Consider the following 25003-nt stretch of genomic DNA (forward strand, 5'->3'; position numbering starts at 1 on the left):
CCTGAGTCAATGCTGTGCATTTGGTTACTACGGCAACGGGGTCAAACAAATACCAGTTTCATGATTGGTGAATTCCTCATACTGTACAAAGACGTAGCATGCGAGTCAGAGGTGGGAAGTTTAAAATGGTTGTTTACATATTGTTGATGTATTTGCAGTGTATGATTAACATTAAAAATGCCGACAGCTGACAAATCAAAAAAAGCTAAATTAATTTCAACAGAAGATCGCGTTCAGAGCTACGAAAAGGTGACGTTGTATGCAGATGGTGGGATTCTGTTTTGCTCAACTTGTAATGTGTCTTTGGATCATCTAAGAAAAGGTACCATTGACAAGCATCTTGACAGCGCAGTACACAAAAACAAGAACATCAAATTTGAAGTTCAGGTTAAACAATTATCGAACAAGTAGGTCACAATTACAGGATTGTTTAAAAAGAGCACAGAAAGTGGAGAAACACGTGGAGTCGACTCAAGATGGCGATAGAGTAGGACAAGTGTTATTGCAGCTCAGAGAGAAAAAATAAATAGTTAACCATAGTAAGTAGTGTTGGTCGTTAAATTGTTTGCATTTACTTTTGTGCCCACTTTCAATGTATATGAAAGACACACTATATGGACAAGGATTCATATATTGAATTAACAAATGGGAAAGAAAAACTGTAGTCCTGAAAAGGACAGGCCAGACCCCACTGCACGGTCTGGCTGCTCTGACATGGCGCATGCAGTTTGTGCTCCTCAGAACGATTCTCATGTCCGATTCAGTGACATTGCTACTGGAGCAGAAATAGAAGTTGGAAATAACCCTCTTCAAACATCAAACAGGTATGAAGCTCTTATTGATTTATCACAATCTTCTGAAAGTTTGAATAGTACTGCGCAACTTCAGCTGCCAAACAAAAGAAGTAAGCGTACGACAATGGAAGATGTCGTCTTGGAAAGACTAGCAAGGCTGTCAAGGGAAATGAAAGAAATTAAAACATTTTCAGAGAATGCTGATGTAAACAGCAGAAAAGCCGCCAATACTGTTCAAGAATTGAAGACAACTTTAAGTGAAATCCAAAATGATGTTAAAAAATCACTACTACGCATTGGAGAGCTGGAAAAGGAGAACATAACAACGAAGGATGAGATTGCTGCATCAAAATCGAAGATTGCTGTCTTGGAAAAAAAGGTAACAATGCTAGCAACCTACACGCAGCTCACACAGAGAGAGCATTAGCTGCTGAACGATATAGTCATTGCTGGAATATACGCATTCAAGGGCTTTCTGAGAAAGATCCTGACGTTACTAAAGTTAATGAAAAGTAACTTTTATATGTTCCACTAACACACTTACACAAATATAAATTCTAAGTAGTAAAACTTGTAGAAATTATATTTTATATAGTTTTGTGTGTGTGTGTGTTGGAAAGGTAACCAGACAAACAAGTAGCTAATGGATGGCGTAATACAGAATGTGCACGACAACACGTGAATTCATTTCTCTTCTTAAATGTTTTTATCTTCATGGCAACGCATGAAGCTCTCCTCATGATATTCAGAGTTGTTCTTTTCCTACTTAGTAAACAGACACTTATTTAAATATCCCTGAAGACCCGATATTGCTCTTTTTCAGGTAATTTTGCATTTTTATGTCACTTAGTATAGCTATGCAACTATGTAATTAAATGTTTTTATGAGGACTTTATTTAATGTAAGGAACAGTAAGGCCTAAATGTATAAATGGTTTGTTAAATCAGAAACCTGGGGTATAAACTTAGCGCTGACATTTTCATAGACACACAAAATAAACCTGAGTATTACTATTACAGAATATAATTGTACCCTTTAATTTTAGTGTTACTAAGCAACTTTACGGAATACGTATCTCTTAACTTGTTTGCAGGAAGTGTGAGACATGGAAGAAAATGGAAGATAGACAAGACTGATAGAATTAATTAATTTCTACTTTCATACCGGGATGCAGTGTAAAGACGCCTAAAACAGATTTTAAAGGCACAGGGTTTAAGCAGACGCAAAAGCTACAACAACATAGCGCAAGTGATACAATTAATTTATGACCAGCTGCATGATAGTGGGGGACTGTATGGTTATCGGTGGATGCACACCAAGGTGGTCTCAACGTTAGGCGGGGACGGCTTTGCAGGTGACAGTACTTTTCAAAGGGACCTAATTATATATGGCACGATAAGCTGAAACCATTTGGAATCTGCATCAATGGCTGCATAGACGGGTACTCCCGTGAAATAATTTGGCTAGATACCTATTACACAAACAGCGATCCCAAGGTAATAACCGGTTACTTCATTAAAGCTGTTGAAAAACTAATCGGATCGCCAAGCATTGTCAGAGGCGATTTTGGAACTGAAAATGTCAAAGTTTGTGATTGTGACAGAGATCGAATGAATCTTAGTGTTAGATCTCCCTCTCGACCTGTGAGGGCACGGTGCATGAGGAACAGAGTACCCTTAATGAAATGGCACGACAATTTATTCCGTAGGGTAGATGGAAGTCGGTCAGTTCGGAAAGGGGCGGAGCTATGGCACCCGAGCTCAGTGACCCAGACGGTAAGCGGCGTGGCATCCGAGGACTGGAGGAGCGGATGCGCTCGTTAACCTCGGGGTCATGGGCGAGGGTATAAATAGGGGGCATGGCTTGAGTGATCTGTTCCTTTGCAGATGGTTAAACCAAATAACCTAGAAGGAGCCCGTCTTGTTTGTGCTAAAAACCGTGAGTGTTTTGCTTGTCTGTGTATTTACACTGTTTGTCTTGTGTGTCGTTTCTCACAAAGATTACTGAGCACGATCCGGAGCTGCAGCCGCAGGCCAGCGAAAAACCCGGACTTCACCACTCACCTTTTCACTACAGGAACTGTCTTTTGTTTGCACCTTTAGCACTTGAATCACGCATGGTCTTTGTGTTTGTGTTTAGTGTGGGTGTCTGAACGGGACTTTGGGGTTACGGGTCAAACCCGTAGGATTACAAATAGAAGTGATACACGCCGCTGTATCACTTCCAGCACTATTATTATTTGCAGGTTTTGCCTTAAGGCTCTGGACATTTATTAAATTAAATAAACACCCTTGCACCTGTACCAGCGTTGTCTGTGTGATTCTTCTGCACTGCACTCACCTGCACGTCATTACCACTTTGCCACAGTGATATACAGCATTTCCTGTGATGCAACTACCTGGACGAAAGATCGGGTGAACAAAGCTACATACAAGGTGCAAGCACATCGAATCAGAATTGAAAGTTTTTGGGGAATTCTTCACAAGGAATCTATGGAGTTCTGGATACAGGTTTTCTCTGGATTGAAAGACGAAGGAGGATTTGATGGAAGCTTTTTGGACAAAGCACTGCTTCAGTTTTGCTTTATGGGAATCATACAGGTGCATATACAAAGAAATGCTATTCTAATTGATGTGGATAGTTTTGTCCTTTTGTCCAGTTTGAAAGCAATCCATATATTGATATTGCAAAAGTGCTGTATCCAGTTGCATCTGTCATTATGCTTAACCTTATCTGGACCAATAAAATAAACTATTATTACCTAACAGTTTGTGTTAAAATAAAATTAATATTTTATTGTAATATTTTAGATTCACGAAGAACTGTAATTGATTTAGTTAAAATAACCTACTATTTTAAGAGCTAATCAAGTTTTAAAGGGACAAAATAACTCACAAAATCAATTGAAAAACTAGAAAATGAAAAGCGTAAGAGCGTGGATTTTTGACCCTGTTACACATTGTAAAAAAACCCCAAAAAACGAAATTGTTTGTCTTTTCTAGGAGGAGCTGGACCAGGTAAAAAAAAAAATCTGGAATGCACACAACATCAGACCATCACGGAATGAAAATGTACCCTATGGCCGTCCAGTGGCTATGTACCTAGTTCCAGAGCTTTGGGGTACACCAAATTACCTGAATTTAGTAGATGTCCAAGATCTTCAACTGTGCAAGCAAATGTGCACTTTTCGTTGTCCTATTCCATGTAATGAAGATGTTTTTGATCTCTATATATGGCACGATAAGCTGAAACCATTTGGAATCTGCATCAATGGCTGCATAGACGGGTACTCCCGTGAAATAATTTGGCTAGATACCTATTACACAAACAGCGATCCCAAGGTAATAACCGGTTACTTCATTAAAGCTGTTGAAAAACTAATCGGATCGCCAAGCATTGTCAGAGGCGATTTTGGAACTGAAAATGTCAAAGTTTGTGATATACAGCGTTTCCTGCGATGCAACTACCTGGACGAAAGATAACTCACAAAATAACTCACAAAATCAATTGAAAAACTAGAAAATGAAAAGCGTAAGAGCGTGGATTTTTGACCCTGTTACACATTGTAAAAAAAACCCAAAAAACGAAATTGTTTGTCTTTTCTAGGAGGAGCTGGACCAGGTAAAAAAAAAAATCTGGAATGCACACAACATCAGACCATCACGGAATGAAAATGTACCCTATGGCCGTCCAGTGGCTATGTACCTAGTTCCAGAGCTTTGGGGTACACCAAATTACCTGAATTTAGTAGATGTCCAAGATCTTCAACTGTGCAAGCAAATGTGCACTTTTCGTTGTCCTATTCCATGTAATGAAGATGTTTTTGATCTCTATATGATGATTATGGAAGAACACAATTTAAGTTTTCAGAATGAGGCATTTGGAGCTGTAGAACTTTACACACATCTCAGAACTATTCTTATGTCTTTACTGTGAGGAGTTGTATAATACAGTGTCTTCAGCAATAATGCAGGCATTTTCTATTTTTTATCTTTTACATGAATTTTGAATGGTACAGAAAACTGCATATTTTATATACTGTATAATTAGGCTACTTGTTAGTGAAAAAAATAAACAAATGTCATAAAATGTTTTAATCACAGATATTATTCAAGATGAGCTCAAGTAATTAATCAGACAGAAACAGTTCAGCTGTTTGGCAAGCTGCTGCGTTCTGGGGGTATTGCTTGTCAAAAGCTCGTCTTTGTTTCCTGCTAACTATACAATAGCTTCTTACTAAGAAACCAAACATGAATACTTTCTATTTTATTCTATTTTTTGTTCATGTTTATTGCAGACCTTATTCATTTTTTAAAACTAGCTCCAACACAATATTTATCCTGACTAAATACTTGTCCAAAATAACATAATAAAAATAATAATGTGAATGTAAGTTTGAATACACACAAATAACTAGCCTTTTCTAGCAACATTCAAATTTAATACGAAAGATACTTCGAGTGTCTGAATAATTGTTGGAGATACTGTATGTTAGACTGACAACTCTGCTAAGAAAAAGACCTGTATTGTATATAAATAAATAACCAACCTGATCTTACTGGGAAAACAACACAATAACGTCTTTTGTTTTTTTTTCATTATTGACTGGGGCCCCCTTTGAACAGGGGGCCCTGTGCAAGTCCACTTAGTGCACATTGGTTAATCCGGGCTTGAACGTGCTTCCATTTTCTTGGAGTCCAGTTCAATCCCGAGGAATTCCAGGCAGGTGGTAGGTCCCAAGGTTTTCTCCTCTGATAGAGGAACTCTGAGTTCGAAAAATGCAGTTCTTAAAATACTAATAGAACGAGCAGTCATTATTAATGCTTTATAAGGTCTACTAATAAACATTTATTCACCCTCATTTATAAAAGGCTTTATAGATATGTATAGTTTGCTCTTTCATATTTATGTAGCATCTGTTAATCATTAATAAACGGTTAATAAAGTGTTGTGACAGGTGGCTTGCAGTGTGCAGGTGTAGTTGGTGCAGTGCTCAGAATAACACAGACAAGACAGTGGAAGTTCAATAAACAGCTCCTTTATTTGGCTGGGTTGCGTGTCAACAACACTTAAATAATAGGCACGGGCCCTACACAGTCATGTGTATCGCTCCGTGCAAAACCAGGGTTTCAGTCCCGAAACAATAACACACTAATAACTAACACACAACATAGACACGGTCACTTCTCCAGATAGTGAGTGCTCTTGTGCAGGTGTTGTGAAAGACAACCGTTTGTGAAACAGTAGTGCAGTGTAGTCTGGGTTTGGTGCTGGCTTGTAGTGACAGCTTCCGGTTAGTGTTTAGCCGTCTAACAATGAAATGACAAAACAGTTAGAACAACAAAACAAACAAAACACGAAACACTCACGATAATAAATTACTTCCGTCTCCTATACAGGTCCTTTCGGTAACCGCATCAGACGATAGCTAGTTCAATCACGTCTCTTCCAATCCATGATTCAGCTCTCTTAAAAAATAAACAAAAATTGGACTTTGTCCATCCCCACGTTTTCTGTGCACGCAGTGCTCTTGGTCCAGAGAAGCGTGATGCCGTGAGTGGTGCGGTGCGGTGCTGTGCTGTGCAGTGCAGGGACGTGCTCTTTATATTGCCGGTCCGTGGCTCACTCCTTCTCTGCAACACAAAACACACATAATCCAACAGATCATAAAAACAATACAGGCTCCGGCCGTTTGCTTTTCATTCTCAGCGCAAGGGGAGGTTTTGACATAGTGGCTTCCCCTTTGTACCCAGCAAACTCCTCCCTGCAGCCAACGCGTCGCCGCAGCTGACTGCAATGGAATCGTCCTGAGTACTTGCAGCTACGCGCCCCTCCTAATATGGTCACCTTCCGGTTTCCACCTACCACTGAGGTGGTAGATCTAGGAGGCAGCATACCTTCCTCCTTACACAGCGCCCTTTCCAATCGGGAGGGAGATTTGCAGCATCGATCCTTTCTCTCTCTATCACATATCTCACCCCTCAGAGTGATGCCGAAGGAACACTCGGCCAACACTATATTCCTCAATGGTCCCCCCTCCCTTGAAAAAAAATCTGCATTTTAATGCTCCTTACCCGCACAATGTTTCACTGTATAGTGGAAGGGTTGCAGCGCTAGATACCACCGAGTTCTCCGAGCGTTATTGTCCTTCATCGTGTGTAACCACCTTAAAGGAGCATGATCCCAGCACATCTCCACTCTGGCACGCACTTGCCGATCAGTGAGCATGATCAGTGACAAGAGAGAAAGAACGCCCCAACAAGTAATAGCGAAGAGCATGAGTAGCCCATTTGATGGCTAAACACTCCTTCTCAATGACGGAGTAGTTAATTTCCCTAGGAGCCTTTTTTTGCTCAAATAAATGATAGGGTGTTCCACTCCGTCAACTTGTTGGGACAGGACCGCCCCCAGACCAATGTAGGAGGCATCAGTCTGAAGGATGAACTCTTTGCTGAAATCTGGTGAAATCAGAGCGGGGGCTTGACAGAGTCGCTTCTTAATCATATCAAATGCTTCCTGACACTGCCCTGTCCATTTAACTAATTTCGGAGCAGCCTTTCGGGTGAGATCGACCAGGGGGTTGACTATGGTGGCATACTCGGGGATAAAACAGCGATAATAGCCGGCTAACCCCAATAGCGATCTCACCTGTGACTTGGCTCTCGGGATCGCCGTCTCCACCAGCGCCTGGACTTTGGAGGCGATAGGCTTTACCCGGCCATTACCCATAATGTAGCCAAGATACTGGGTCTCCTGTTTGCCAAATGCACACTTGCCCAGCTTGGCTGTTAGCCCGCCCCCCCTTAGAGACTGTAGGACGGCAGAAAGCCTAATAATATGCTCCTTCCAGGTGGAGCTAAAAATCACTACATCATCGATGTATGCAGCAGCATACTGATGATGAGGAGCTAAGACCTGGTCCATCAGTCTCTGAAAGGTGGAGGGAGCTCCATGCAACCCGCAGGGCATGGTCCGGAAATGGAACAAGCCATCTGGGGTAGAGAAAGCAGTTTTCTCTTTTGAGCTCTGAGTGAGTGGAATCTACCAGTACCCCTTTGTCAGATCCAAAGTCGAAATTAACTGGGCCTTAGCCAGTCGGTCGAGGAGCTCATCCACTCGGGGCATTGGATACGCATCAAACTTAGAGATGGCATTAATCTTCCGGAAATCCACACAGAACCGAGTGGATCCGTCCTTTTTGCCCACCATCACGATAGGACTACTCCACTCGCTCCGGGAAGGCTCAATGACTCCAAGCCCGAGCATATCCTCCACCTCCTAGCGAACTGGACCCCTGCGACTCTCCGGGATCCAGTACGGTCTCTCTCGGACCCTGAAACCTGGCGGAGTAATAATAGCATGAGAAATAACATTAGTTCTGCCGGGCAAATCAGAAAAAACATCACTAAACCTTTCCACCAAATGGAAGAGCTCACGTTTCTGATCTGGAAGTAACTGTTCTCCCATCGGAATGTTAGTTGTAGCTAATGGATTGACAGTGGGACCAAAATCCTCTTCTAAACTGTCACCAGCTATAAACAGGGCCTCCCTTTCATTTCAGGGTTTTAGCAAGTTAATGTGATAAATTTCGGTGATTGGGTTGTCTAATTTCATAATTCATATTACCAATTCCCCGTATCACCTCATATGGCCCCTGCCATTTAGCATACAACTTAGACGCTGATGAAGGAAGTAGCAGCAGTACTTTATCACCAGGCCGAAAAGTCTGAATTCTTGCTTGTTTGTTGTACTGCTGCTCTTGGCGATGCTGAGCTAGTTTTAGGTTTTCTTGTGCCAAACGACCGACCAATTCCAGGCGGTCTCTTAACAGGATTACGTATTTGACTATGTTTTTGGAAGTTTTTGTTTGCTCTCCCACCCTTCTTTCACAAGATCAAGAATGCCCCGTGGTTGCCTCCCATACAGCAGCTCAAAGGGAGAGAACCCAGTCGAGCTCTGAGGCACCTCTCTCACTGCAAACATCAGGTAGGGGAGGAGTTTAGCCCAATGTTTCTGCTCTTGGGTGACAAACCGCTTCAGCATCTGTTTTAAAGTCTGATTAAAACGTTCCACCAAACCGTCCATCTGCGGGTGATAAACAGAGGTTCGAATGGACTTAATTTGCAACAATTTATACAATTCTTTCAAACATTGTGACATGAAGTTTGTTCCGTGATCAGTGAGGATTTCTTTTGGAATCCCTACTCTCGTTATAATCTGTACTAACTCTCGAGCAACTGCTGCGGCACTAGTGGATCTCAGTGGTACTGCCTCTGGATATCTGGTCGCGTAGTCCACCACTACCAAAATGTGCGTGTATCCAGAGTCAGACTGGCTCAATGGACCCACTATGTCCATAGCAATGCGTTCAAAGGGAACTGAGATCAGGGGCAGTGGGACCAGCGGGGCCGGGCGAACCCGCCCCGGCGCTACTTGCTGAAATTCCGGACACTCCGCTACATATCGCATCACCTCACTATAGACTCCCATCCAATAAAATCGAGCCAATATTCGTTCCCGAGTCTTATCGCTACCTAAATAGCCCGAACATGGGACATCGTGAGCCAACCGCATGATCTCACGTCGAAAAGACTGAGGAATGAGTAATTGTGTTACAATCTGGCTTGTGCTCGTGGCTTGGGATACCCTATATAGCAAATGCCCGACAATAATGTGGTGAGGATATGTAAGCAGTCGTTTACCCTCTACATCCTTCCCCTCGATAGACCGAACCTGCCCCCAGATGTGTGCCAGCGAAGGATCATTTTTTTGTTCCAATGCTAGGTCCACATCTCGGTCCCAGAACTTTGGGATATCAAGCGGAGCTACAGTAGCTTCAGCACTGGGGGCCCCAGTAACCCGCCCCCGCAGGTCACACTGAGTCCCAATCCCCTTTCCCGTACATTTAGCAGACTCTGAAGTTTCCCCCACCAAACCCCAGCCTTGTCTCATTGACATTCCTTCCCATTTTTTGACCCTTCGCTCTTTTTTTGTTTTTTCGGGCGAAATCGGGAATGGAACAAATCAGCTTGCAGCGGGAATATTTTCCCAATGGTTTCCCCCGCTGCTCCCATGATCTTACCGGAGACTGGCGTTACCGTTTTATTAATCATTGTTTCAAAATATGGCCAGTCTCGACCTAAAATAACTGGATATGGCAACTTTGCAGCCACTGCCACGATTACGCGGCGGGTATGACATCCAATCGTCACATCTAATTTAGTGAGGGGGTAGTCCTTGTTATCCCCGTGAATACAAGAAATGACTACTACCCCGCGTGACCACCAAGGTACACTAACGCGTAGGTACTCACATCACCAACCCGTACATCAACAATGCAAGGCCCCTCCCAATCATTACCCCTGGACTTACCTGGTGCTGTTGGTAAGTAATGGGAGGCCGCACCACATTCCATCGCCGCCGGACAATTCCGCGCGAGGTGGCCGACCTCATGGCACCGGTAACACGTGGGGTGAAAGGGCGCCCACGGAGCTTGTATGTCCCGCTGCCGGTTCGGCAGTGGGGAGGGGTTCTCTGCTGTCACCCCGCTGGGGGTAGACCTCGCCCTCCATTAGGGTGGAGGAAGGCCGCCCGTGGGGTGTTGATGAGAAGTAGCCCCGTGGGGGGAGGGGGTGAAGTGCTGTGGGGGTCCTGTCCTTGGACTCGCCATCCGGGGTCAGTTGGAGGGAGGAGCGGGGGTAACGACCACGGGAGCTGATGCCAAGGCATCCTCATACCCCTCAGCCAATCGGACTGCTGTCTCTAGTGTGGTGGGTCGATGCCTGGTGACCCAGTTCTGGGTGTCCAGCCCCAGCACCTTCGAAAACTGCTCTATAGCAATCAGCTCGGTGATCTTCTCCACATCGTTGGTGCCGGGGCAGAGCCACCGGGTCACATGATTCACTAGTTGCTGGGCCACCACATGGGGTCGCAGTCCTGGGGGTCGCTGGTACTCCCGGAACCGGCGGCGGTGTGTCTCCTCTGTGATGTCAAGCCACTGGAGAATGGCCTGCTTCACCTGGTCGTACACCAGGGCTTGCTCATGTGTCAGGCCTTGGTAGGCTGCCTGGGCCTCTCCGATCAAATTGGGGCCGAACTGGGTAGCCCACCACTCTCGAGGCCACTAAGCTGCTGTTGCCTGCCTTTCAAAGGCAACTAAGTAAGCCTTGGGGTCATCCTCCAGCGACATCTTCACTACCCTTACCCTTGGTAGGGGTACTGCTGGTTGAACTGCCGGTTCCCTCCCCCGATTAGCCTCCAGGAACAAGCCATGCATCCTCTCCATCATGGCTGTCAATGATTCTTGATGCCTCTGCTCTTGCGCCTCCAACAGCGCTGCCAATGCGGTTGGGTCCATTGTAATCCCACTTCTTTGACACCAAGTGTGGTCAGGTACAGTAAATAAATCAAGTCCACACAATCCTTTCTCCCAAAACAGTCTGTGAGTTTTAATAATAATAAAAATAATAACAAATAACACAAAATAAGTCCACCCCTTTACCGGCGATGGTATTGGGGGGTACACGGCAGCTCTCTTAAAAAATAAACAAAAACGGGACTTTGTCAGTCCCCACATTCTCTGTGCATACAGTGCTCTTGGTCCAGAGAAGCGTGGTGCCGTGAGTGGTGCGGTGCGGTGTTGTGCTGTGCAGTGCAGGGACGTGCTCTTTATATTGCCGGTCCGTGGCTCACTCCTCCTCTGCAACACAAAACACACATAATCCAACAGATCATAAAAGCAATACAGGCTCCGGCCGTTTGCTTTTCATTCTCAGTGCAAGGGGAGGTATTGACATAGCTGCTTCCCCTTTGTACCCAGCAAACTCCTCCCTGCAGCCAATGCATCGCCATGGTTTCTTCATTAGAGGGCTGCCCCGCAGCTGACTGCAATGGAATCGTCCTGAGCACTTGCAGCTACGCGCCCCTCCTAATATGGTCACCTTCCGGTTTCCACCTACCACCGAGGTGGTAGATCTAGAAGGCAGCATACCTTCCCCCTTACACAGTGCCCTTTCCAATAGGGAGGGAGATTTGCAGCATCGATCCTTTCTCTCTCTATCACACGGACCTTATAAAGTATTAATAACGGCACTAATAAGGTGCTTTATAATATGTGTTCATCATTGTGGCAAAGTGCCCCGCCCCTGTGTGCATTTGTGTGTTCTGTGTATGTATGTATGGGTGCGTATGTTAATGTTGGTGTATAGATTGGTACACGGGATATAAACGGGTCTGTGTTTCACGTGTGTTTAAAGTGTGTAATTATATTTAGGCACGAGGATTGCACATCACGCACGTGCATTTAAAATATAATATGTGAACACAGGGTTTCACGTAATTAATTCACGTGCTGGGATTCAAGTGAATAATTAATTAGTAATTGAATCCCAGCACAACAGTATATATAGATGCACATTTTCATTCAGTCGGGGTTGGTGTTCGGTGAGTGGAGAACGGGTGTGGAGAGGTAAAAGTAATAACAAGAAGAAGAAGAACTAAAAGAAGAAGAAGAAGAAGAAGAATATTAGTTGTATCTGCTCACCGTGTTTTGTTCGTCTGTCCGTTTACTGTATAGTCCGTTTTGTTTGTCTTTTTATTTTGGCGTGTAGTGCCGTGTCCCGTGTTTTTGTCTGTTAAACCCTTTTATTTTCTGTGCTGTTTTATTAAATGCTGAGCGAAACCATTCGCTCAGCTCCACCAAACTCCAAGTCTCTGTCGTTTGTGTTCCTGTTTCTGGTCTGACGCCACCCACTCCGGCCGTCTTTGTGACAATCATCTATAAAGGATTAATAAAGTGTTTATTATTGGACCTTATTGTAAAGTGCTACCAATTGAATTGTCCAGAACTGTCGGCAGATCAATTAAAAAACAATTCAAATTTGATACAGTCCTTAAATTGGTGACAAATAAAAAATAACTTTCATAATTCACAATTTTATTGAATGCAGCGCTCCAGAAAAAAAGGGGGGGGGGATGTAATATACAGTTGGCGCTGCCTAATCGGGATACTGATAATCTGGGTTTCTGCTTAAATGGGATACAACTCTGGGAGATGGTTCTTCCTAATTCTGTTTATGTCATTTAATTGGGATGTCACTTTGTTTAATTGGGATACAGTATTTTTAAATGATGAACGGAGATCGCTTTTTGAAGCAAGACAGGTTCGTGTAGCACAGTGCAGTGAGTATGTGATTACGTTGTGATTTACATAAATTGCGCAAATCACTTTGAACTCTTGAAGAAGAGTCTCCTGTGGTTTCTCAGGCTGCTGTTGCAAAGAAAGTTAGTGTGCCAACATCGTAGATGCCCCACCTTGTGATAAGATGTGATTTAATTATGTTTCATTTCATGTAGAAATAAAAAAGTAGTGATTAATTTTGTTTCGGAATGAAAAAAACACTTGTATTGAAAAACTCGTATTTTCAATTATGTGTTTAGCATGTAATCATAATGTGATGTGATGTGATTTTTTTTTTCATTTAGAAACAAAAAAGTGTAACTAAGGTCGTCTCAAATGCCTCTTGGGACAGCCGCTTAGATATTTTTACTTCTCCCAGGGTGTCCCGATAAAGTGGCGCCGAGTGTACTATACAGGGCATCATGGTGATTGAAGTTCTGTGCTAGTGATGACCTCTTAATCAAAAGGAATAAATAGCCAAAAAATAACCAAACCACCAAAAACAACATTTACCCACTAGATGCTTTCAAAACAAGCCAAATTCAGCTGGAAAAATGCCAATCTGGCAGCACTGATCAACGGGGAGTAGCCTAAAAGTTGCATGCGAGACGCATGCATTACCTAGTAAATGTGACCTCAAGTTCAATGTACAAATAAAACATGAATTCATATAATTTGTTTTAGAAAAATCTATATTTTTATTGCCGTTCTGATAGTTGATTGGTACCGCCACCAAATCAGTGGTAATCATGGCAGTGATCACGCAGATGGAAAGAGCCAATGATGAGATATATAGGCCCCCAGACTGCTCTGACTAATCAATTCATGTTTTATATTAATGATGTATGTTATTTTCTAATTATAAAATGTGGTCACCAACTAGTCTTTACCTTAAATCAATGTAAACTCAGCGACTAACAAAACATAAAATTGCTCTGAAAATGAAACAAAACCTGGTTAAAGTGTTTTTTTTTTATGAATGGTGAAGACAGGACTGGCATGTTTTATTCAGCAAATAGGAGATGATATTCAGCAGAATTGTATTGTATACTTTTGTCTTCTAAAATATCTATTTTCCTTACTCAGTCTGGGCAACCAAAGACTAAAGAAATGTGCTTTTGATCATCCTTCAGTGAGCATTGTCTTGTCTCCTCCATTCACTACAGAAGACTGTTACAAGAGCTGCTTCATTCCTACATGCTGGGCAGACTATTAGTCTTGACCACCCTCGCACTTCTGTGTGCGTACTACTGAAGAAGATTCAAGACAGAGCTGGTTCATTAAGGGAATGAGAACATTCACTGTACAATAGAAAAGAGGCTGAGTAAGGTCATATTTCAAAGAAGATAATAGAGCATGCTCTATTATGTTGTAATCATCTGCATTCTCTTTTATCTTCACAACCGGAATAGCGCTTTCTTGTTCTAAAGCAACAACAGTCGTGACAGCGAAGAGCGGATTCTGCTGCTGCTGCTGCAGGCCATTTGCATTTGCTTCAGTAGGGCTTGTTAAAGCTGCAGATCATTCATCTTGCTAACAAGATGAAAATCTAAACATTAGTAATATAAAGACACACGTAAAAAATGGGCTGTGCCCTGTGTATGACACAGAAACCATTTACCTAAGCTGCATTTTATTTGATTGCTCTCTGAAATAAAATTACAACTCTTGCATCTCTTCAGTACCTTCAAAAAAATGTAGAAATAATTAGGCTTAGTTTATGAGCCTGGTTTGTGAATAGGAGTCCCATTGCTACACCTAGACTCATAAATTTTAATAATAATGACGAATGGCAGTGATTTAAAATTAGCTGGTAGGATTTCTTATGAAGACTGTTCTGCCTTTAACAGGGGAAAGCATTCAACATTTTACTTCCATTTTTTGTTTTCTGATTTAAACAAGATGTTTTTTTTTATTAATGTCATAGTACCAATAATATTTTCCAGTAAGTCTTTTTCTGTATGATTATAGAAATTGAGAGTGAAAAATTGCTTCTGCTGGCTCCTCAGCGGAGTTAATGTATTTGGAATAGGTGGAATATATGACTGTATATTCTTGCAAATAGAAACTCAGTAAGTTAGATTTGTATTTACAGGATGCTGTTTTCTGTGCAGCTTCTTTTGGTTTTGCATATTGGCTCATGTGCCTATGTAGAATATAAAGATATCATGCTGACATGGATAGAAGTTCACCAATGGCTGAAAATGAGTGCTAATACATGTCATAGATACATGTAATACAGTATGTTTAAACATACAGTACAAAATCATAATATTTTATGGCAGTGAAATTGTCAGTAAGGCCAAATTCTAAAGGCTAAAGGACCAGATCAATGTAGATCCATTTTTTCAGTTCAGTTTGGACTTGGGGCCGGACCAAATGAAACCCAAATCACTCTTGCGAAAGAGTGTTTATGCGATAATATCACTAGTTTCCATATTGCACAGTGGCTAAAATAAATAGACAGATACAAAAATAGACACAAAACAAAAACAAGTATCATGCTGGTGTAAACCAGTGTGGGTCGCAATTACTTTCTAATACTCTCATTCCACCTCTGAACACACACTCCCCGTTCAGCCAAAGCTGCTTGTTTCTATATTGTGGCCGAGGAATTAACTGGCGTTATCAGTAATCAGTTACCTAGTTTATCCCTCGACCACATTCGGCACAGGTTTTCTCATTTTAACAGTAAACATTGCATTTTGAATAATACAACAAAATAATACATATGCACACAAAGCATAAAGTACGCACAGGGGCAGGGGGTGCCCCGTCACAGGCAAATAATCAAAAGCACACTTTCTTTGGTTAGGTGACAGAGTTCCAGACTCCTGATCCACATAGCCTCAGTTTGACCTCAGATAGCCATTTGTAAAATGCTAATGTAAAACAATCCTGACCGTTGTTTGCTTTATGGACTAGTATAATTGCATTTCAAGAACAGCAACCAGTACTTGAGATATGGTTTAAAATCCTAATGAAACATGACAGGGCTTTTAGCACCTACAATATACTGCCATGCCAGTCTTCTGTTCCAGATAGTGACTTCTTCAGAAATTAGGTCATTTTCTTGTGGATTTAATGACGTAGTTAGGCAAGACAAGTTGGTCTGTTTTCCAGACTTGCTGAATTAATATGATGTTACCATCCCTTCTTTTTCCAGTGTGCTATTTCAAACAGCTACGTAATTACAAAAAGGCTATTTGCTAAGGTAGATTTGACTCAAACAGCATCAGCCTCTATAAATGTCTTTATGCTGCCGGAGGATTTTCCATCACGTTGTGAATATAAGTTTGAAGCACTTGTATCACAGTGAGGTCATCTATTTTCCATTATTAAATCTCCTTTTTCCCACAGTGTATATCTGCAGGACCAAATCTTATTTTTTTTCAGATCAGGAAGTCAGCAAAATACCCCAAATAGCTTTCATATTTCATATGGAATTAATGAATTTTAGCAGCAGGGATAAAAACTAACTAGAATCCAACAGCTACAGTACACCATGTTGACATGTTGATTTTTTTCTTTTTTTGCAAAGCAAGCTGGGGAACCTGGGATATTCCATATAAAAATTATGTTGTTGATCAAAAACAATGATAAGACCAAAACATATGTCTACTGGACCTAGCTGACCTTCCAGTAGATTCCTTGACCGGTTCTAAATAAAATTGTGTCTGTTGGTCAGACAACTGCAATAAAAAAAAACTATGTCTTCCACATCATTTGGCTTAATCTGGATTTAAGCCAAAAGCAAAGATATTTCTTTATTTTGTTCTACTCTCTCTTTAACAGTGTAATTCATGTGTAATCTGATATATTTTGTTTATTCATGAAATTAACACAAACCCAGACTACATTATCAACACCTGCACCTAATGATGATATGAATTCTGGAGTCCAGGCACACGCATTTTGAAAGTTATATTGTGTAGCATTCTTTTATTAACCTGAATGTAAAAAATGGCCCAGGCCCCCCTCTGTCCCCACAGAGAGGTAAAGGCTTACAGCAAATCTGGAAGCCTTTTTTCTGCCTTCTGAATCACAGCAAGGCTTTTAACTTAAGATGGTGTATGTACTCAACCTTTTCCCTGAAGCAGCCCAACGTTACTTTGCCAGAAATATTGACAATGTGACTAACTGTTGTGATCTAGGCATTTTTCTAATATAAATACTGATGGGACTAACATGTTGCAGGTGTAAACTATCATTTATTTATTTTTCCTTTCTTCTTCACATTTATATAATCACTATGATTTACATGTGTTTTATGTATTGGATTTGTTTTAGTTATTTTTTCTTTCATTAATGTAAACATGATATTCACCTGTACTTCATTCCCCAATTGACTAATGAGCTAATTATACGGGACATTTTTCACGAGGCTTATTGGATTGCCATTTAGAAGGGGCTTTAAAAACAGCAGAGCAAGCACAGAAGGAGAGACAGCACCGCGGCTAGGTGCAGTTTGCAGTAGTTGTGCCGGATGGACAGACGGACGGACAGACGAACGAACGAACGAACGAACAAACGAATGAATGGACGGACGGACCAACGGACAAACGAGCGAGCGAGTGAGTGAGTGTCTCGTAGAACTTGGAGAGAACCGGATACAGCAATGTAGCAGAGAAGCACGGAGCTGGAGAGCTGAGCGCGGACATCGCTGAAGGCAGATTCAACATTTAGAGGGGAAGAGGCGAGTTTATCTCCTCCTCACAGAAGTTAGTGCTTCATCTATTTTTATTGGTTTTGTTTTCGTCCGTGCTCATACATTTTAACTGTCTCTAATGGGTACTTAGCAGAGTTTTATTTATTTTAGAAATCCCTCCTTCCGTTATTCATCAGACGCCTCCCACCAGCACTGGTTTATTCTTGCAGCCCTGCCCTTCAATTTTAGAGAACTGAGCTTGGACACTTTATTAGGACACAGAGAAGGGACTGTGATTGGACTTTTTAATGTTTTTATTTTACTTTATTTCTTTTGGCCATTTGTATTTGAAACTTTTGTGAAGTACTTTTATCTTTTTAAAATAAATATTTTAAAAGTGTATCTCTTCTGTGCTTCTTGTATGCATTGCCAGGGTTTTGCTATCCCAGTATTAAAAGAACCATTCATTTTTCTGTAGTTGATAGCTACCAGGTGACAAACACATGTTCCATTAAAAGGTTTATTAAATCACTGAACACAATAACTATTAGAAACATCTGTTGGGGATAGAGTTTAAACCCACAACCAAGGCATATCGCTACTGGGAAGAACAGCTGCTGGAATAAGGGATTTGTTCTGTGTCCTTATTATTATTAGTAATAGTATTATTGTAGTAGCATAGGCCCTACATAACATGTCATTCAGACAAATTAACATTGCTGTATGAAACTAACTGTCAATAAGACAAGCTGACCTACAATATTTTTGCTGTGTATGTAATAATTTAATCTAAGAACTTTTTAGGGAGTTAGTGTCCAGAGGATGTAAGGCCTTGAGGTTACAAAGGTTCTCAGTAGAATACACATAATAGCATAGTACAAAGTAGTAACTCTTTAAAAATAACAATTTATATGACGTGAGGCGATAATTCCTGTGGTGTGATGTCTGGTGAGCAGGGGTATAGATGTAATGTTTTTGTGGAAAAATACTAGAAAATAAGAGACAGTTCTGGTCTCGTTTAAAGTGGTATAAAACCCCATTTTCATATGTGAGCCACACCTTTTGCCATCTTCTGCCTTTTCTATCACCCTTCACCTGGAAGCTGTGACACTGTGAACTCCTGTTTGTTCCTGATAAGGACTTGGTCTCTGCTGCTTGTTTTATGCTCAGGCACTGGATCCCATAGAGGTTGCCAGCCTGTTTATGTAACTGGATACAGATACAAAGCGGGAAAATTAACCTAACTGTTAATTCCTATAAGGAGCAAGACTTTTAATAAACACATCCTATCAGAAGTTTTGATAATGGACCTCACATCGTAAAGAGACTGTGAGTATTGGAAACGGCTCTGCACACTTTTAATTGTTAAGCTAATAGCTTTGGGTTTCTCAGATGGAAAACTGAAGAGCAATGATTAAGGTACCAGAAGAAAACAGTGACTGTGGATTTCACTTCAAGGATTACTACTTTTTTTGTTGGAACCCAAATGCCTATAAAGGAAAGGGAGGATCTACAGTACAGTTGTGGACTTTCTGTAAAATATATTTTCCTTTTTATTTCTTAGCAGACGCCCTTATCCAGGGCAACTTACAATTGTTACAAGATATCACATTATTTTTACAAGATATCACATTATTTTTACAGACAATTCCCCAATTATACAGTTGTGTTTTTTTACTGGAGCAATCTAGATGAAGTATCTTGCTCAAGGGTACAGCAGCAGTGTCCCCCATCTGGGACTGAACTCCCAACCTTCCGGTCAAGAGTCCAGAGCTCTAACCACTACTCCACACTGCTGCCCTGTTTGTTTTTGTTTTCAGTTATTTCATCTTATTCATTTAACCATCATTTATTATTTTTGGTCCTAATAAAAATGCATACAAGAATCATATTTGGGGCGTGTATATTTTAAAATATTATGTGTCTGAGCTTGTATATTTGTGTTTGAAAGAGTAGTCAATCACAACTTAACTGGGACTTGGATACTTGCCTGGTCTATATTTTTAACAATTGTTTCGACCTTATAATAATAACAATTATTATTACATTTCCCCAGGTCCAATATTAATACTTTTATTTTGACTACTTTTGTTTGTCGGCTAGTTGCCAATGTCATGCAAATCAAAAAGACCTTGGGTAGAACCCTGAGTTAGAACTGGCAGTAATAGGATTGTACTGGCACTGATAATGCCCAGTGGATACAAAAAGATTTATTATTGGAGTAACTCAGAAACACTCATTGTAAACAACAAAAAAAGATAAGGTAAGTGATATATATATATATATATATATATATATATATATATATATATATATTATATGAGAGAGAGAGAGAGAGAGAGAGAGAGAGAGAGAGAGAGAGAGAGAGAGAGAGAGAAAGCGCTTCATGCGTGTTACCTAGCAGGAGAGCACTGCTTTGTCTAGGTTCAGGGTCATTTGTCATAGAATGTGTCTGTGTGCACTACGGCCCCTCTGAAACTATCTTGCAGCCCCCAGTGGTCTATATGATAAGATTGGGTTTGTACAGGTTTTCAGTACAAAAGCTCCAGCTTGCTTAACAAAGCTAGTAGGGTTGTGGTGACTTTTATATATTTAAACCTTGTAAGCACTTCAGGGGTAGATTTAAAGGTGGTCGTTCCCTATGTGGAGCAGTCATGTGTTCTTTCTTTAATATTCTGAATAGTACACCTTTTGGGGTAAACTGTCACCATAGCTTTGTGTCCTAAAATGTTATTATTTCATAGATGGTCAATCCTGCTTTACTCTTATAGTCCCTATGTAGCAACCACTAGTGCAAATGAGCTCCTTCTTTTCAAGCAATTTATAGAAATGAGACATAATGATTAATGAGGACAAAGCTGTATTTCCCGGGACCCAGTGCCTTACAACAAGCCAATTGATTATCTTTGCTTAAACTTTTGGTGATCCGATTTGACTTGTTGCCAGATCACACTGTATATTATTAATACACTGGTTTAGACACCCTTTGGAAATCAATGCCTACTTCATAAATTTGCTCTGAATGGTCTTATTCTTCACCATTGACTTAATAGAAATGAGAAGCTTAACATTAACAAAAACATGCTTGTGATACTTCAGAATGAGTTATTGTACCTATCAGTGGGAAACAAGCTTAGCTTTTTTGAATTATATATTATCTTTCTACACTTACAAATTAAGGACTAGTTAACATGGTATTTCACAGGTTGTTGTATTACTATTTATGTACAGCATGTGTGTATTGTAATGAACTCTCTCCTGTAGCTAACTGAGTGGTGTAATATAGAAGGTGTGCCAATTAGCAGAGTAGGCTGCTGGTCTCTGAGCCTGGAGGGCATGGGTCTATCCTGCTGGTCTCTGAGCCTGGAGGGCGTGGTTCTATCCTGCTGGTCTCTGAGCCTGGAGGGCGTGGTTCTATCCTGCTGGTCTCTGAGCCTGGAGGGCGTGGTTCTATCCTGCTGGTCTCTGAGCCTGGACGGCGTGGTTCTATCCTGCTGGTCTCTGAGCCTGGACGGCGTGGTTCTATCCTGCTGGTCTCTGAGTCCGGAGGGCGTGGTTCTATCCTGCTGGTCTCTGAGCCTGGAGGGCGTGGTTCTATCCTGCTGGTCTCTGAGCCTGGAGGGCGTGGTTCTATCCTGCTGGTCTCTGAGCCTGGACGGCGTGGTTCTATCCTGCTGGTCTCTGAGCCTGGACGGCGTGGTTCTATCCTGCTGGTCTCTGAGCCTGGACGGCGTGGTTCTATCCTGCTGGTCTCTGAGCCTGGACGGCGTGGTTCTATCCTGCTGGTCTCTGAGCCTGGAGGGTGTGGTTCTACCCTGCTGGTCTCTGAGCCTGGAGGGCGTGGTTCTATCCTGCTGGTCTCTGAGCCCAGAGGGCGTGGTTCTATCCTGCTGGTCTCTGAGCCTGGAGGGCGTGGTTCTATCCTGCTGGTCTCTGAGCCTGGAGGGCGTGGTTCTATCCTGCTGGTCTCTGAGCCTGGAGGGCGTGGTTCTATCCTGCTGGTCTCTGAGCCTGGAGGGCGTGGTTCTATCCTGCTGGTCTCTGAGCCTGGAGGGCGTGGTTCTATCCTGCTGGTCTCTGAGCCTGGATGGCGTGGTTCTATCCTGCTGGTCTCTGAGCCTGGAGGGCGTGGTTCTATCCTGCTGGTCTCTGAGCCTGGAGGGCGTGGTTCTATCGTCAGTCATGACCTGTATTATTTTAAGGATGTTGACTTACCTTCTGAGCAGTTCCATATCGTGTAATATGCATGTATGTATGTAAACCAGTAGTGTCTTTATACATATAATTCACAATACTCTTATAGCGCAAATACAGTATTATAGTACTTACCATTTTATGATATTTATTTATGCAATTGTTCTGAGTGCTGTTGCTCAAATATTTTTTTTTCTTTTTTTGTTATCTTCGTGCTTTGAACTGTTTTGAAAGCCCTCTTTTCTCTCTTCCACTTCCTGTTTCCTATTATGGCTACCATGGCACATTTCAAAACATTAGTACATTGGTTTTTACTATAGGCAGTGTTTTCACTGATGGCGGAAGTAGTTTATTTACAGTACCTGACATCCTTATAGTTTTACCTTAGTGAAGTTACCTTATGATTGAGTGTTGCAGTTGTGAATGGGTTACCTGAATTGTAAATGTGTGGGTGTAAGTTTTGCAAGATACAAAGAGAGATGGGCTTTTAAGCAAATGGAAGCTGGAATCAGAGTGTTTCATTTATATACATTTGTATTGTTATTATTTGATTTATATTATTACTATGTATTGTTACTTGGTAATTTGTACTACTTATTAATATTGCATACTGCTTTCTGTTTTAACCGACATGTAAAGCGCTTTGAGATACTGTGGTATAAAAAGTGCTTTATAAATAAAAATCAATTGAAATTGAAATAGTAAACTACCCTATGAAGCTTTCACATTACATTAGATATCACCCGAGGTCTGTCACCCACCATCATCTCTGTGATGGCACCACCATTACTTATTAACCTTTGTGTTAAAGTTAATATGGTACAATGTTGTGTGTAGCACACAATATTTATGAGATGCAGCACTATGTAGAAATAAAACAAGTGCAGCAAAGTTGTCACCACTCCACCTGGATTCACGAAACTTGAATAAATGAATAAACAATTTAACAGCTGTGGACAGCTGTTTAATTAATATAAATACAATTGTAGAGGAACATGTTATAGTCACATTTTAAATCAAGGGTTTGAGGATGTGGAGGCATGTCTTATCCCATGGTGCCAGGACGATCGAGTGGCGACGTCGCCAGACTGGGAAGTTCACACACACACACATACACACAGGTACTGCTGGCTGAAGTGCTGGTGCGCTTATATATTCAAAACAAAAATAAACAAAAAGGATATACAAAAACACTGCTCACAGTGCAAAATAAAAGAGTATACCAAAACAAATCACGATCACAAAAAAATACCTCCACCACCATGTGTGCTGGTCCTTCCAGTACACATAGCAATTGTTATTTTCTTTTTACTTTCTTTTTCTCCTCTCTCTCATGTACCTCCTCTCTGTACACCCACCCCTTTTAGCAAAAGGCACGAGTTTGTGTACATGTGGTCATATCCAGATTAGCAAACACTTAATCAATACCCCATTCTCCACAAGCCTTTTTAACCTGCATAGTCGACAGCCAATTTGTCAATAATCATTCGCTGCTGACCACACATTCTCACGAGATGTCTGGCAGAGGCAAGCTGCTAACATCGCCCCTCCCAGACCACATTTAAATTAATACACTAAATCATCTGTTCTTAAGCCCAGTAACACTATGTTTAAATCAACCCACAATAATACATTCATAAGCAGCTTTGCCCTGCCGCATTGATTACACACAAGGCTGTTCTTCTCTGCCACATATCTACATGCATGGCTCTTCTGTCCTGCTACAATGTGTTACCTCATTTCTGCACAATCTAACCTTTCAACTCTGCCAACCCCACCTACACTCTATGTCTGCTTAAATGTAGAGTAAGTGATTTGAATGGAATAAGGAAGGCAGTTCAGTCTTGGCACTTGGGATACTCCAGACAAGCCCAAAGTCAGGTAAATGCATGACTCATTGGAGCAACCAAACCCAGAACCACTCAGAATCATTGCAAACACCATGAAGTATTAAGGGAAACGTAGAAAAAAAGAAATTAAAATAACATTTTATGCCACTTACTCATCATACATTTTCACTCAGAGATTCTATCTCTGAGTGAAAAAAAAAAAAATTCAGCTGTGATAAGTCAAAGTCTCCTGGCATTTATTTGATAACTTGCTGACTTCAACGGTACAGCAGTACAGCTCTACAAATCTTTTTAAGACCCAGCTTCCCTGACTAATTTGCTCACTTTACAGAGCTGTTGCTATAAATTCAGTTGGAATGACATTGATAAGGATACAATGTTAGTCATTCATTACATTTCCAAGTCTCTGGTAGCACAGGCCCAGGGAGGCATGTACTTAAGAGACATTCGCAGTGACTGGAGCCTTTCACTTTTTTCTGTTTCTCATCACATCATGCTCGCCAACTCCTTTCCATTAGGCGCATAAGGAGGATTGTCTGTCAATAAAATGTCAAGGAAGGCTGCAAACAAATGAACCCTGCCAAGCACTAGAGCAAATAACAACCTCCAAAGACAATAGAAAAGTAACAAGGACAGAGTTAATGTCTTCTTCATTGTAACTGCTAGCAATTATTTGGAAATACTTTTGAATAGAACTTTACAGGTTATTCAATAATGAACAATACCAACCTTAGGGAGGTTCAGGAGGCGGAGTGATGAATATCTCCTTTACCTCACATTCAAACCTCAACTCTTCTGTTTGAGTCCATCTTCTGTTCATCACCATTGCAATGGAGTATAACCTCTCTGTGAGGATGACCTCCTGAATATGTGGGGGACCCTTGTAACAATTATACCTTAGGCCTGCTATTTATGATTAACCAGTGACCTTCTGGTTACAAGCCCTGGGCTTTAACCACTGGACCACACTGCCACCTTATGTGAACATCTTGAAATCCATCTTGAAATCCACACTGCCTCCTTATGTAAACATCTTGAAATCCATCTTGAAATCCACACTGCCTCCTTATGTAAACATCTTGAAATCAATCTTGAAATCCACTCTGCTTCCTTATGTGAACATCTTGAAATCAATCTTGAAATCCACTCTGCTTCCTTATGTGAACATCTTGAAATCAATCTTGAAATCCACTCTGCTTCCTTATGTAAACATCTTGAAATCCATCTTGAAATCCACGCTGCCTTCTTATGTGAACATCTTGAAATCCATCTTGAAATCCATGCTGCCTTCTTATGAAATCCATACCGCTTTGTAGTTTGCCATATACATAACAAAAAA

The sequence above is a fragment of the Acipenser ruthenus genome, chromosome 4 (assembly GCF_902713425.1).
Source record: "Acipenser ruthenus chromosome 4, fAciRut3.2 maternal haplotype, whole genome shotgun sequence".
NCBI classification, from domain to species: Eukaryota; Metazoa; Chordata; class Actinopteri; order Acipenseriformes; family Acipenseridae; genus Acipenser; species Acipenser ruthenus.